Source organism: Phocoena phocoena, chromosome 12 (assembly GCF_963924675.1).
Source record: "Phocoena phocoena chromosome 12, mPhoPho1.1, whole genome shotgun sequence".
NCBI classification, from domain to species: Eukaryota; Metazoa; Chordata; class Mammalia; order Artiodactyla; family Phocoenidae; genus Phocoena; species Phocoena phocoena.
The window spans coordinates 78853897-78869583 of NC_089230.1; the positions used below are offsets into that span (position 1 = coordinate 78853897).

At 38.7% G+C, this 15687-nt stretch overlaps 1 protein-coding gene across 1 annotated transcript in view; it reads right to left on the reverse strand.

Annotated features, from left to right (window-relative positions):
* Window positions 1–14206, reverse strand: part of MYO6 (myosin VI) — a 115057-nt gene extending 100851 nt beyond the window's left edge. The window contains exon 1 of the mRNA XM_065889167.1: window positions 14143–14206. The gene's annotated coding sequence lies outside the window, so the exon portion shown is untranslated. The remainder of the gene's footprint in view (window positions 1–14142) is intronic.
* Window positions 14207–15687: the final 1481 nt, after the last annotated feature.

The following is a 15687-nucleotide window of genomic DNA, read 5'->3' on the forward strand; positions in this document are numbered from 1 at the left end:
GAACACACCTCATGAGATGTGTTTCTGAATTGTGTGTTGACCCGTTCACATCTTGTTCGGCCTCACGCTCATTCTCAATTTTCTTTGGTTAAAGTTAAGGGCTGATGTCACACGTCTCACGTGACTCAACAGGAAGCAAACAAGAATCCAGGAAGAAGGTGGTTAATGTCACTGTGAGCAAGGCACTCCCACCGCTCCACAGGCCATGGGAATAGGAAGCATCCTTTGACGCAGGTGAGCTCGTTACTGACCGAGCTGGGTCACGACAGAATGTTCCTAACGACCACAAAGGCTTACAGAAAGCAGTTTTTCAACAGGGCAGGAATTCTGTTTCTAACTTTTAATTAAAGTCATAGAGTAAATATGCCTTAGACACTTGAGTTTAAAAAAAAAAAAAAAAAAAAAGCAAGCCAGCAAGTGTAAGAGAATCAGTAAATCTTTTTCACAAAATTAGTCCTCAACCAAGTATCCGAGGATTTCTAGGTGTGAGCCTACGAGTCAACCATGCTGTTCGATAATATCTCCTAACAGGAATCTCACCAGCTTTGGAAGGACAAACTGGAAACTATTTACGGACTTCAGGAACCATTTCTCTTTCTCGACTACCAACCACTAGTAGGACAGGCAACCATCAGAGCACTGAGATGTTAAGTCTCTGACAAATCCATGCCGAAACCGCGCCCAGAGAAAACACGGAGTGACTCAGCTAGTTCCACTTCGTCTCACTTTCATAACGCGCGGAACCATGCTTATCCTAAACGTTAACTATGCGAGGTAGCCACCGGATGATGAGGCTGTATAAAGACGTTAAAAACATGGCTTCCTACAAAATGTCATCTCTTCAGCGCTTAACATCACACAGCTCCCGAGTGAGTCTGAAGGGGCCTTCGAATCGTGAAGTGGCCTGATTACAAACACATTCTACTGAATTTACTGAACTCCTATTATGTGTCAGGCATAGCACCAGAAAAAAGAAAACGAGTAGTTCTCATCCTGAACAATAAACAAAAGCTCATTTTTTTCTTAAAAACGAAACACGGGTACAAATAACAACTCCCCAAATTACAAAGTTATCTCCCATTGCCATGTAAAGAATTCAAACTAATTATTTCACGGCAGGGTCAGGGGAAAGTAACTAAAGTGATAACATCCCAGGTATCCAAATGCGGAGGCGGGGAAGGGTGGTCAGAAATCCAGCCCCGCAACACTGCCCTTAAGTGCCCTAAAGTAGGTACGGTTAGTCTACACCACCTTCTCTTTCCTCACCTTTTCCCCATCCGAGGACACTAACGTAGGCCCCCAAAACAGGCAAAAATCAAAACACAGTGGCTACCTTAATTCCTCGAGATGAAGATTCTAACCCCAAGCTACACAGACCTTACGTGTTAGTAAGTAAATTAGGGGAATAAACCAAAGCAAGGATTTTCTTGCTTTATAAACAAGTCTACATTTGCCTGCCTTAGTAACTGCCTAGGGCTCAGACTCTTCTGAAATCTTAATTTGAACATTTCAAACACTGATGACATTCATGATGTTCACGTTGCTTCTCCTGGATCTATCATCTTTGTCCCTCTCCCATCTACAAACACCTTTGTCCTTCCCTGGCCATGCTGTCCTACACAAATAAGAGACCAAAGTAAAATACTCTTTTATGGGAACATTAAGACAGGATGACTCTGGCTACCTGACTGATGTCAAACCAAGGGGGCCTCGACTTTGGAGAGAGAGAGTGATGTAAGCTGGGTCTCGAAGGTCCAAAGATTTCAACAAATAGAGAATCAGGGAAGAGCATTCCAGACCAATGAAAGAACAAAAGGAGAAATTCAAAAATGCAAAACTGAAGCTGGAGGGTGTATAGAAAAGGAGAAGAAGGAAAAAGAAGATAGAAAGGCAGATCCATGCCAAAGCATAAAGGGCCTTAACTCTGATTCTTTATTCCACAGGCAACGGAGAGCCATCTAATTAGATTTGCATATTAGAAAGATCACGGTGTTCTGGTAGAAAAGACTGTGTGTGAGAATCCAACACAATGAGGAAAAAAACATCCAATTAGGGCAGTGTCAGAGAGAATGACAAAACGGGACAGAAACCAGATAGCAGTAAATAATTAGTGAATGCATGAACAGACAGAGGGAACAGGGTTAGTAACCAACTAGGTGTTTCAAACAAAATTAAATGAAAACTGATTGTTACAATCTGTTGGACTGTACATACCCCTCCAATCAGATATATTCGTTGCTGGCCATCCAACTTAGCATTTCCCACAAATGTTCTGGATAAATAAAATTAAGGAAATAGGGTAACACAATAGATTCTCAAAACATGGATAAAAACACAAAGATTTACCAGTTGGCAGAGTTTAGGTGAAAGTTAGTATTTTTTTAAAAGGTAGATTTTGACTTAAAAAAAGTATACATGGCCAAATAAATCAAACACTATAACTGGGATTTCTCTGAGTGGAAAAATCTACCTGGATTTTTGATTTTTCAGAGCATGACTTGAGACAAACACAATTTATATGTTACTGTGATCCCTTATACAAAGTGTGTTACGAAACTACAGTGGTTTTGTCAAGGCATGTGATAGTTAACTTTTCACAAACAAAAATAATCACTCTAAAATGTAAAATAGTGATTATATGATCCAAAGATTCGTGCAGCTTCCCAGCTCATAAAACATGACATCATCTCAAAGAAATGCTACTTACAGGGTTAAAGGGCTTCAGTTTTCCTAAACAGAGTTAAAAGTAAGCAAGCTGTTTTGTTTCTTCATTAGATCTCCCAGTGAAAACCCTCTCCTCCACTGCACTTTGGGCATTTTGCCTTTACTCCAACATAGCTATGAATGGTTTCCTTTAAAGCTGCTGCTTTCCACCTACACCAAAATTCAATCTTGAGTTTTTACAGTATCAACTTGATTTGTCAAGTCCCTAGTTACTGCGGTCAACTGAGTCCAAAAACTTTAAGTCAGAGTAGTTCTTGAATTCAGTTACTATTTTTATAATCGCATGCATCTTGTGGACATAATTACACAGTAATTATTCAACAATTAAAATTCAACTCAGCTACAATTTAGTCTCAGTTCACAAGAATTACTGTCCTAGAATAGAATCCAATAGAACTACTGAGTACTCTTCATGAGGAAAAGAACTGCTTCTCACCCTGATTTCACTCTGCTTTTTTTCCTTCCGTTTAGTTGTTCACTTAAAGTGGTGTGAATTACAGTCTCACAGTCCTATTCAATACTGACAGCACTTCAGGAAGATGCACTTTATGTTAACTTTTTTATTAAAGTGATAAAAGAACGGGGTTTTTTTTTAAGCCGAATATACTATTTTAAAAGGCTTATATAACCATCACAGGGCCCTGCCCTCCCGTCTCCCCCGTGCCCAGCTGCCCGCTGGACCCGCTACCCAGCATCATCCCGGGCTCCCTTCACCCTCCCTCCTGGGTACACGCTGGAGTCCTTTCACGTCCACCTTCATACCTAGTGATAGACAATGTGTGCTCGCACACACACACACACACACACGCACACACTGAATTCCAGGATGAAAGTCATTTTTCTTCAGGATTTTAAAGGTGTAACAATTAGCATCCACAACTGTTCTGCCTTTCAGATGCCCCATCCCCTTATCTCCTCTTTCTTCTCCCCTCTGAACTGCAAGCATCAAGGATCTAAACTTGTCCTCATCCTGCCAGCTCTGTACCTTGATGCTGCTCCCGAGTTTGCTCAAATACTCCTCGTTTCTATCATGCGTTCCTTTACCTCCTTATTCCACCTGCTTGGAAATGTCCCCACTCGACTTTCTAATCCTACTGTTGAAATTTCTACTTCTACAATCACATTTCTAATTTCCCTCCACTGTTTTTGTTTCCTTCTTGTTGGTTTTTTTTTTCCTATTGTTTCTGCTCTTTCTCTTTCATGGGAAGGCTTTCCTCAACACATTCGTTTTCCATTCACATTTACAAGGCATGTAAAAGCTGACCAGGAGTTCTGTAGAGCGAGACCATCACCCGGCAGGCAGTCTTCATTCTCAAGTACCCGGGCAGCACTCAGCCTTTCTGTGGGCGTGTTCCCACTGGTAGTATCTGTTCATCTTACTCTGGTAAAGGGCCATTTTCCAGAAAACAAGGCCTCTGGTCTCTGGCAAAACAGTCACGGAACCGGGGGCCTCACCTCTTCACACACAGCCTTTCAGTCAAGCCCCCCGGTTTTCTGCCAAGTCTTCAGCCTCAGCTTCTGTACTAACTGAAACCCCCAAACCCGAAGCCTTGCAGGGAGCCTTCAGTTTGGTCTGATCTGCTCGTGTTGGTTTTCTTCTCTGAAAGAACTTAGAATACAGATCCCTCTAGTTAACTAAGTCAGATAATATTCCTTTATCCCAATTTGCTGAAATTCCTCATCTGCTACTACCTCCTTCTGATCTCTTTGCCACAGACTTCTACCTTTTTTTTTTATTCCTGTGCTATCATTTTAATGAAGTCTCAGGAGAGAAAGAAGAGATAAATGTATGCAAACAAGAAATTCATGTTTAACAAACAAAATATTTTTATAGAATAACTCACTGCTAATGATTTTCATCATTGCAATCGGGAATGTTTCACAAAGCAAAGCCTATTAATCTGACAATTTCACAACATCTGAAATGTTAATCATTGTTTTTTTAAAAAGCCCCAATACTTTATTAACACAATTATTCATTATTTAAGAGTTTTTTAACTTAATTTTTTAAAGTCTGCCATTAAATGCATTTCAGGTAAGTGAATTGTGGTCTTGCTGACTTGTATTCTCACTGTCATTGTAAAACTGGGAATGTGTTCCCTAAGGGGAAAGAGGCTTAATTCCAGGGTAGAGTAAAATCATACAGTATCTTTTCAATTTTAAAATCATGAAAAGAAAATAAGTTTCACAGAAATGTTAACAGAAATACTCAAATGTATACAATAAATGAAAAAGCACAATAAAGGAAAAATGTAAGTACCCAAAGCTAGCAGAACTCCCGCCCATCATTCTTCACTTACTGGACCCACCACATGGTACCAGTCCCATAAAAGTCCTACAACTTTTGCATTTTTGCTTTATTTCAGTATTCTCAAATGCTACATTCTAAGATTCAACAGCTGGATGAAACAGATGTAGAAAGATTCAGGAAGCTTCAGAGAAGCTCTACCACTCTGAAAAAGCTTGAGAGAAAACACTGTAGTTATTTTTTGGCATGACAAAAATACACGTTTGGGATCTTAATTTCTCTGGCACAAATTCTCCTTTTTTAACTCTGTAAAAATAATTATACAGTCCAACCTACCTTCTAGAGAATAATCTACTCTTACCTTGTTAACAAGATACTGATAGCCCATATCATCATCCAAGGTACCCCATTAACATCAAGAGAGCAAAATCATTTAAAACATGCTAGATTGGATCAAGCCATGAAATAAATTCATCTTAACCCAAAACTAAGAACCAAATAACCATAGTGACTGGTGGACCAACTCTTCAGCAGAATATCAGAATTTAACTGTTTCTACAATATGAACAATCAATGACCTGTGTTACTGTGTTAATTTCCAAATACAAAAACAAAGACAGAGCAAAGTTAAGTGACTCATCCATAGCCGCCTAACAAAGAGCACTGGACAAGGCTCCCCTTTGTCCATCCATTTGCTTCCCATTAAACTGTGCCAACCCTTCAACTTTCTTTCAATAATCGATTTCTATCAGAGCCCACTGATAGAAATATTATGCCACAAGAAAAGTCTGCAATTTAATATATATTACTTAATAATCAATTTTTTGTTCCCTAAAAAGGATTCAAGTATGCACTTCAATATATACTGCTGAAAGCCATTTAGAAATAGCAGGTAGTGTGGCTCAAGAGAAATCTTTTTAAACGTTCAACCCAAATGCTTCTACTTCACAAGTATTCAAACAGATCCTTATAAAAGATCAAGGTGAAAAATATTTTTTTTCATTCTTATATCAGCTGAAAAATCAGTCTCCTTGATGAAGTACTTTTACTAATGAAATAAAATCAAGAGGGAAAGATTTTAACAGAATCTTTGTGTTATTACTTAAGTGGCCAAAATTTTTTTTACCACCTAGTACAGCACATCTTCTTACATTTTAAACATATACCATTACAATTTAAAATTTTTTCAGAGACTTAATCAGGTTTCACAGCAATTTTATCCCACCATTAACAGGATCATAAACATTATACATATTAAGTTCATTAATTCTTCTAAATATGAAATCTTACCTAGAAAAATTCACAATTGAGCCACAGATCAAAATAAGAAATTCAACAGGACTCCAAAATTTTTCTAACTACACCAATTAGTTTTTAAAGTTAAAAATCTGGCTATTATGCTACTGTAGGGGAAAAATAAATCTAGTAATTAAAAATGTCATGATGGCTGCATAATTACATCTGTACTTTATAATTTACTTATAACAACAAAAAAATTCCAGAAACTTACACATCAATGATAAACTCCTATAAAAATTAACGTGAACAAGTCTTCAATCTAATAATCCAAAGAATGCAAATGAAAATGAGGTAACGTTCTTGCCTACAGAATTAGAAAAAAAGTTTATTGTAATAACCAACGCCAAAGGAGTTATGGTGGAACTTACATCTTCAAGCATTGTTGTGAAAAATATAAACTGGTATTACAGTTTTGAAAAGTAACATGGCTATATGCGTATATTGAGTCTTAAGAATGTTTAGACTTTTCTTACTTCTAGCCATCTATACTTAAAATAATCAGAAGCTTAGCTACAGAGATATTCTCTGAAGTGGTACTTAAAAAAAAAAAACAAGGAAAAATGACAAGGAAGAGAAAAAGAAAACTCTTAGAAATAAGCTAAATGTTTAATAATAAAGGGCAATTAACTAAATTATAGTACTGTGTAATTCAGCATTTGAGGAGTCAAAACCACAGGTTTGAATACCCAATAACAGCTACTCTGAAAAAACATGACATAGTGATTTATAAGGGGGTGATACCTACCAATACTGTTATTGTGAGGATTAAACAAAACACCACATATCTCCACAATTCTAATATGTACCTTTTACACGTGCTAACACGTTTAGAACTAAGATGCATTTAGCAATCAATGGTGTGTCATGACTTAATTGGCAGTGTTATTTTTTCTCTTTCAGAAGTACATAAAATAATTGTGCGCCTTAGAATTGATGGCTATTAGGACAGAATTTAGATTCAGTGAAACCTGGCAATGGACTGCAGAGCCTGGCACAAATTTGAAAGGCATAGCGCACAGTGAGACTGGCGACCTGAACCAGTCATCTGGATAGCAAGTGAGCCTGCAGACATTCCTGCATCTTCCCTCAGCTCACCAGCTGTACCTCGCATAACGTACAGATGAACTCTCGTTATTGTTTTTAGTTGAAGTATACACTGCATATGAAGGACTATCACATTACCTTAATTGTTTTCATTTGTTTAATAGCATGGCAAATGCTTATTTCTTTGGGTAACTACTTTCTCTCATCTCCTTCCTCCAGCCATTTTCAACCCAAGTACTCCAGGTTGAGCCGATCCCCAAGCCTTTGCTCAAATGGCTTCCTCTGACAAAATCATTTCACAACCAAAGCTCTGGCATCACCTTTCTCTGAAGCTTCTCCTGCCTCAGTCCAATCTCCTCCCACCACTCTTTCTCGTCTTTGGTCCCACTTCACCCCGCATGCAATTTTCCAAATAGAGCATGAGAAAATGTTATTACTAGTGTGTGCTTAAGCTCTTCCCCCTAAACTGAAGTAACTGACGATGGGGGCGTTTGACTGTGTATCCTCAAGCCCTCAAGCCCTCAACCCAAGGACACAATAAACCTTCTATAAATGTTGCATACACAGAGGAGTTTAGAGTGCACCATACATAACTTGAAGAACTAACTGTACCCTGGATACTCCAGAAATATTTAAATTGGCATCAGAAGCAAATTTTTAGTCCTACATGTTTATGTGACAAAACATGAACATAGTTCAACTTTTCTTATATACTTTATTTACCCAATATTTTCTCAAAAGAAAATAGTCAAGGAATTAAACTGACGCATATTTTATACAGCCATCCTGCAAAGAATTCCACAATTCATCCTGAGGGTAGAGTAACCTTGGTAATAAAATTTACAAAACATAGATACAAAAATCCTAAACAAATACCAGCCAACCAAATCTAGTAATAAGTAAAAGGTACAATATACCACAACCATACTTAGTTTATTCCAAGAATGCAACTTTGTTTTAACATTTAAAAAATCAATCTATGAAAAGATACTCAAAATTATAATGGATGGCAAAGAAGCACAGGAAATAATGTTCAACAATGTAATCATCACAGAAATGCACCTTAAAACCCCAATAAGATAATACTACACATCCACTAGAAAGGCTAAAATTTTAAAAACTGACACTACCAAGTGTTACCAAGGATGCAGAACAATTGACACTCTCATATATTGTTTACCATACAATCTGAAATCCTACTACCCTAGAAATTTACCCAAAAGAGAGATCCACACAAAAAATTATATCCAAATATTTACAGCAGCTTTTTTTTTTTTTTTGTAACTGCCCCAAACGGGAAACAATTACAACTTCCATCAACAGATGAGCACATAAACAAAAATCCATATAATGGAAAACTACTCAGCAGTAAATAGGACTGAGGTGCTGATAGACACAACAACATGAATTATGCTAAGTGAAAGACACAAGACACCAGGAATATATAGTGTAAGATTCCACTTACCTGAAATGCCAGAACAGGCAAAACTAATCTAAAGTAACAGAAATCAGATTGGGGAGGGGATCAGGAGCTGACGAGGGGCAACGGGACTGACAAAAACGGGGAATGAAGGACCTTCGGTGGGAAACGGAACTATTTTAAACCTCAAACTGTACTCTTAAAAAGAGTGAATTTTATTGTATGTAAACTATACCTCCATAAACTTGAATTTTTTCTTAAAATCAATTATTAGGATTCATTAACACTACAAACATTCAGTAAAATTCAACAGCCAGTTGTCATTTTTTTTAAAAAGACCCTCAGAAAAAAAGGTAAATTCCTTAATTTGATCTAACAATCTATGAAAAAAGAAAAATGATATTTACGAGTTAAGCACAGAAAGCTTCTCCTTTAAAAACAGACATTATGTAAGGAAACCTGCTACCAGCACTTCTGTTCAACATTTCAGCTGAGGTCTTAGTAGGTTCAGTAAGGCAAGGAAAAGCAAAAGATAGCAGGATTGGAAAGGAAGCAATAAAACTCTTATTTACAGACCTGATTGTATACAAAGAAAATATTTTTCAAATCTACAGATAAATTACAATAAGTGAGTTTAGTAAACGTGTGGAATATAAGATCAATGTACTGAATGAATTACGTTTTTATACACTGTAATAGTTTAAAAATAAAAATTTTTAAAGATATCATTTACCATAGCACCAAACAATATCAAATACCTAAGAATAAATCTAATTTAAAAATACATGCATCTCCCCAAAGACACTTAATTACAAAGCAGAACACAATATCTTTACATGTAAAGTGGCAGACACCACCTTAACCAAATGATCAAAGTTCTGCTCAGTACATCATACCCCTTCTGTGGTACTTCTGCCGAAAATCTACATACAGCTTAAATCTCACCATGAGGAAACATTAGACAAACTCAAACTGAGAACCTTTATACAAAATAACTAGCTTGAATTGTTCAAAAATTTCAAGGTCATGAAACAAAGAAAGATGAGAAACTGTCACAGGTGACAGGAAACTAAAGCAGCTTGACAACCAAACATAATGCATGATCTGGGATTTACTTTTGCTGTGCATGAGCTCTGATTATGATCTGAAAATTTTAAATAACATTTGGTTATTAGGAAACACACACTGGAGTGTTTAGGGGTAAAGGAACAGGTTTAAGTCTGTAAGCATGATGAGGGCAATAAGGAAAATGTGCTAATGTGTTCATGTAGGGAATCTCGGTAGAGGGTATGCAGGAGTTTTTGTAGAGTACTGTTCTTAAAACTTTTCTGAAAGTCTGAGATAAGAGCAAAGTTAAAGCTAAAAAAAAAAACATATAAGTAAGACTACTACATAGAAAACTCTAAAATATCATTACGAGAAATTAACAAAGACCTAAATAAATTAAGCAACCCACTATGATCTTAGATGAGAAGACTCAATACACTAGACGTCAGTTCTCTTCAAAGTGACCTGTAGGTTCAATGCATCCGAATTACAATTCCAACAGATCTTTTTTTTTTAGAACTCTACAAGCTGAGGGACTGCCCTGGTGGCGCAGTGGTTAAGAATCCACCTGCCAATGCAGGAGACACGGGTTCGAGCCCTGGTCCGGGAAGATCCCACATGCTTGCAGAGCAACTAAGCCTGTGCACCACAACTACTGAGCCTTTGCTCTAGAGCCCACATGCCTAGACGCCGTGCTCCGCAACAAGAGAAGACACCTCAATGAGAAGCCCACGCACCGCAACGAAGAGTATCCCCCACTCGCCGCAACTAGAGAAAAGCCCACATGCAGCAACAAAGACCCAATGCAGCCAAACACAAATTATTTATTTATTTAAAAAAACTCCACAAGCTGATTCTAGAATTTATACAGAAATGTGAAGGCCAAGAACAGCCAAGATATCCTCAAGGAAGAACTAGATGGAAAGGTGAGATTTACTACAAAGCTACAATGAGACAGTGTGATAATGGTGCATGAACAGACAAATTGACCAATGGAACACAACAAAGACTCATACACACATGAAATATAATGAACACGTACTTAACGACAAAAGTAGCAATACAGAGTAATAGTAGCAATGCAGGGGAAAGACTAACTTTTCAATAAATGCTACTAGAAAAACTGGAATACGTTTGGGAAAAAATGAAATTTGAGACTTACATCACACACAAAAATTATACACAGGTGAATTATAAAATCTACATGTGCAAAGCAAACAATAAGGCTTCTGGAAGTTTCTACGGGAGATTATCTTCATGACCCCACAATAGGGAAGAACTTTAAATAGGGGGAAAAATTAACCACGAAGAAACAGATGTGTAAATCTGACAAATTAAGAATTTGTGATCTTAATGACTACACAATACTATTTTCCCCCAAAGAAGGCACTTTAGCAGAACTTCCAGTATTTCTTATGGCAGTATATGCTGCTATGACTTTCTTCTTCAATATGAGAAAGGTTCCAAACCTTGGGAAAGGTTTGGAACCTTCTTCAATATGAGAAAGGTTCCTTCTTCTTCAATATGAGAAAGGTTCCAAACCTTGGGTTCCAACTTGGGAAAACCACATGGTTGGCCCTGAAAAAGATAGCCACTGGGTAAACTACTAGATAAATAAACGAAAATTTACATTTACTTAATGAAAAATGTTATACGTACGACAAACGCATATTTGGAGAAGTATGCACTGAGTACTCATACATAACGAATTACAAAGGGACTCCTACATAGTTACACTTGTGCCTCTTCTACCAGTTCCAAGGATTAACAAATTAAACAGCAAGTGGCTTTCCCTTTTTCTATAATGGTTTCAAACCACAGAAGCACTCTTCCATCTCAAGCAGGCTGGTACTTTATTCCTCTGCTCCATCCTCTTCTTTTTCTTTGCCTCCTTAAAAGAACAAACTTCTCTTTCACTCTGCTCTGTTCCTTACTGCCACACCCTGTGGTCTGTTGGTTTTCCCCAGCCCGATTTTATTACACTCCTAATTCTGGCTTTCAACTTCACCTACATTCTCTGTGCCCAATACTAGTTATTTCAAACTTCCCTCCCAACCGTTCAGATAAAGTCGCCCCTTCGCCCCTTCAGGATCTCTTAATCCATCGTACAAAAGGTCCTTCCACCACGGTCCTACTGAAGGCAAACTGTGATGAACAGGAACCATATTTGAACTTCTCCCGCCCAGCCCTTCACCTTACGGCAGAAATCTGACTCCGCCCTTAAACACAGCCCGCCTTTTTGCTCTCCCCCACTTAGAAGATTCACAAATGTAAGTAAAGTTCATGAAACTGTGTTCCAATCTAGATGATAAATTTCTAACTCTCTCAAAACTGCTAGCGAACACTAAATGATAATAAAAATGACCACAGATGGGTGGATCCTAGACGTTGGTAGAGGAGCCTTGCTGTTGTCGTCAAAATAATTGATTTTACTGACCTCTTGACACAGCCCAAAGCCTCTTCTGATTACAGCACGTGCCAGTACTACTGAGGCAAAGACGATGGCTACAATGGCAATAGCAAAAGAGATATCAAATGCCATCTCAGAGGTGGAAACTACCCCCTCTGTAAAATCTTTCATTATTAAAACAAAGACCTAGGCAGAACACTCTATGACACAAATCACTGCAAGATCCCTTTTGACCCACCTCCTAGAGAAATGGAAATAAAAACAAAAATAAACAAATGGGGACCTAATGAAACTTCAAAGCTTTTGCACAGCAAAGGAAACCATAAACAAGAGGAAAAGACAACCCTCAGAAGGGGAGAAAATATTTGCAAATGAAGCAACTGACAAAAGATTAATCTCCAAAATATACAAGCAGCTCATGCAGCTCAATAACCAAAAAACAAACAACCCAATCCAGAAATGGGCAGAAGACCTAAATAGACATTTCTCCAAAGAAGATATACAGATTGCCATCAAACACATGAAAGGATGCTCAACATCACTAATCATTAGAGAAATGCAAATCAAAACTACAATGAGGTATCATCTCACACCAGTCAGCATGGCCATCATCAAAAAATCTAGAAACAATAAATGCTGGAGAGGGTGTGGAGAAAAGGAAACCCTTTTGCACTGTTGGTGGGAATGTAAAATTGGTACAGCCACTATGGAGAACAGTATGGAGGTTCCTTAAAAAACTAAAAATAGAATTACCATATGACCCAGCAATCTCACTACTGGGCATATACCCTGAGAAAACCATAATTCAAAAAGAGTCATGTACCACAATGTTCATTGCAGCACTATTTACAAGAGCCAGGACATGGAAGCAACCTAAGTGTCCATCAACAGATGAATGGATAAAGAAGATGTGGCACATATAAACAGTGGATTATTACTCCACCATAAAAAGAAACGAAATTGAGTTATTTGTAGTGAGGTGGATGGACCTATAGTCGGTCATACAGAGTGAAGTAAGTCAGAAAGAGAAAAACAAATACCGTATGCTAACATATATATGGAATCTGAAAAAAAAAAAAAAAAAAGGTTCTCAGGAACCTAGGGGCAGGACTGGAATAAAGAAACAGATGTAGAGAGTGGACTTGAGGACACGGGGATGGGGAAGGGTGAGCTGGGACGAAGTGAGAGAGTGGCATGGACATATATACACTACCAAATGTAAAATAGATAGCTAGTGGGAAGCAGCCGCATAGCACAGGGAGATCAGCTCGGTGCTTTGTGACCACCTAGAGGGGTGGGATAGGGAGGGTGGGAGGGAGACGCAAGAGGGAGGGGTTGATTCACTTTGTTATACAGCAAAAACTAACACAACATTGTAAAGCAATTATACTCCAATAAAGATGTTAAAGAAAAAAAAAACAAAGAGCTCCACCAAAATACAGGAAGAGACAGAGGGAGGAGTGCTGAAAGCCCAGTTTACCAAGGCTATTTAGATGTCCTAATTTCACAAGTGGGGTTACCGGTTCAGTGCACCCAATCATGTAATCCATGCAGTATTTCTCATCTGAAATCAAAACAAGACCTTATGACAGCAGGCAAAACTAAAGCTTTGGGGGAAAACTAGAGGCACTTTGAGGAAAGAGAGACTAAAAAGCCCTCAGAAGAATGGCTCGTCTTTTTGTGAAAAGCTAAATTTGCAGCAAGTACACTTTGGGAGAGTTTCATGAAGACAGCCAGAACCCCTGATCAGACAAATAGAGAATCTGTTTTCAGCTTAAGAGATAGCACAGAAATAATAGATATAGGGCAAGGAAACAAGGACAGATGGAAAACAGGCTGAAAAGGGAAAAAGGAAAGAAGAGAAAGGAAACATGAATCTAGGGATGGGGTATCAGAGCAAGGATGAAAGGTGAACAACCAGGGCGACACGCTGGTTAGGAAAACAGCAACTCAGCACGCCAAACTCAATGAACGGCAGGCAAGGGGACGTTAGAGATTTGGAATCATCACCATATATAAATGATAAATCACAAGTCATCTTTCCACTTTTCTTTTTAACCAGCTATAGAGAAAAGATCAACAACAAGATTTTGTGCAAGAAGCAGCAGTAAGATACCATCATCTTGAACAAAAGGGCAAGGAAGAGACAGAAACCAAAATAAAACCACAACATAAAGCTATTTTAAACTGATACGAATTAAGGTAATTAATGAATATTAATTGTATTTCAACCTGTCTCTAACTTCCAGCAAAATGCCCAGCACAAACTCAGCTCTAAAGGCAAAGGAAATGTGCTTATGAAAATTCCCTTAAAGCCGGAGAACTGTGAAACCCACTGTGAAGTGATCTCCATCATCCGCCCTGCACTTTGTAAGGCTCGCCTCCCTTTAATATTTGGAGTAAGGTTACTCAGAATAATTAGTCTCGCTCTGAACTCCAGCACAGCTGGTCACCTGTTCCTGTGCGGTTTCGGTGACGTCCCCACCCTCCCAAGCCTTTGTCTTATCTTATCTCGAAGAGAAACAGTTTCTCCAAGTGACACAAGAAGAAGCACATGCAGACCTGCAAACCTGGGAAGCTGAGTTATCGCCCAGCACAGCTAGATGTGTTGACTCCATTCTGGAGACGAAGGCGCCCGGGTGGCCTCCCTCTCACCAGCCAGACCGGGTCAATTTCTCCCCGGGCAGCTTCTGCACGTCGCATATATTCTGTGCCCCAAACACCCTGAAAAAGTCACCCTTCCAGGCACACAATTTGCACTCCCTCCTGCCAGAAAGGCCTCTCCCCTATCCTTCACGTACTGCATTTCTACTCACTGCTTCAAAAATCAAGCAAATCGCGCTTCCCTGGTGGCGCAGTGATTGAGAGTCCGCCTGTCAATGCAGGGGACACGGGTTCGTGCCCCGGTCCGGGAAGATCCCACATGCCGCGGAGCGGCTGGGCCCGTGAGCCATGGCGCTGAGCCTGCACGTCCAGAGCCTGTGCTCCGCAACGGGAGAGGCCACAACAGTGAGAGGCCCGTGTACCGCAAAAAAAAAAAAAAAAAAAAAAAAAATCAAGCAAATCTCTCCTCCCTGAAGGCTTGCACCATAATCCTCAGAATTTGGTATTCCTTCTTCTATACCTGCTTTCAACTTTACAGAGAATAACATTAGTTTCTGTTTTGCTTTGTACTTTGCTGTTAAATTTTAATCTCTCTTTAGAGTTCTCTCTCCACGTCCTGCCTATTCATATACTGCCAGCCCTTAATACAGTATACCGTGTATAGGAAATTATTAAATATTTGTTGATCAAAGAGATATGTAGCCAATGCCCTCTTCAATCCAAATGACTCAACAAGGCTGTATGTTAGGTTAGAATCTGTACAAACAATAGTGTCAGATGCTAAGATTAAAGTTTCCAAGGAAGCAGATGTGTACCATTACTAGTTCATTTCTACAGAACTGCAAATCTAGCACATACCCTACCTTGTCTCTGTAAAGAGAAAAAAAGTGG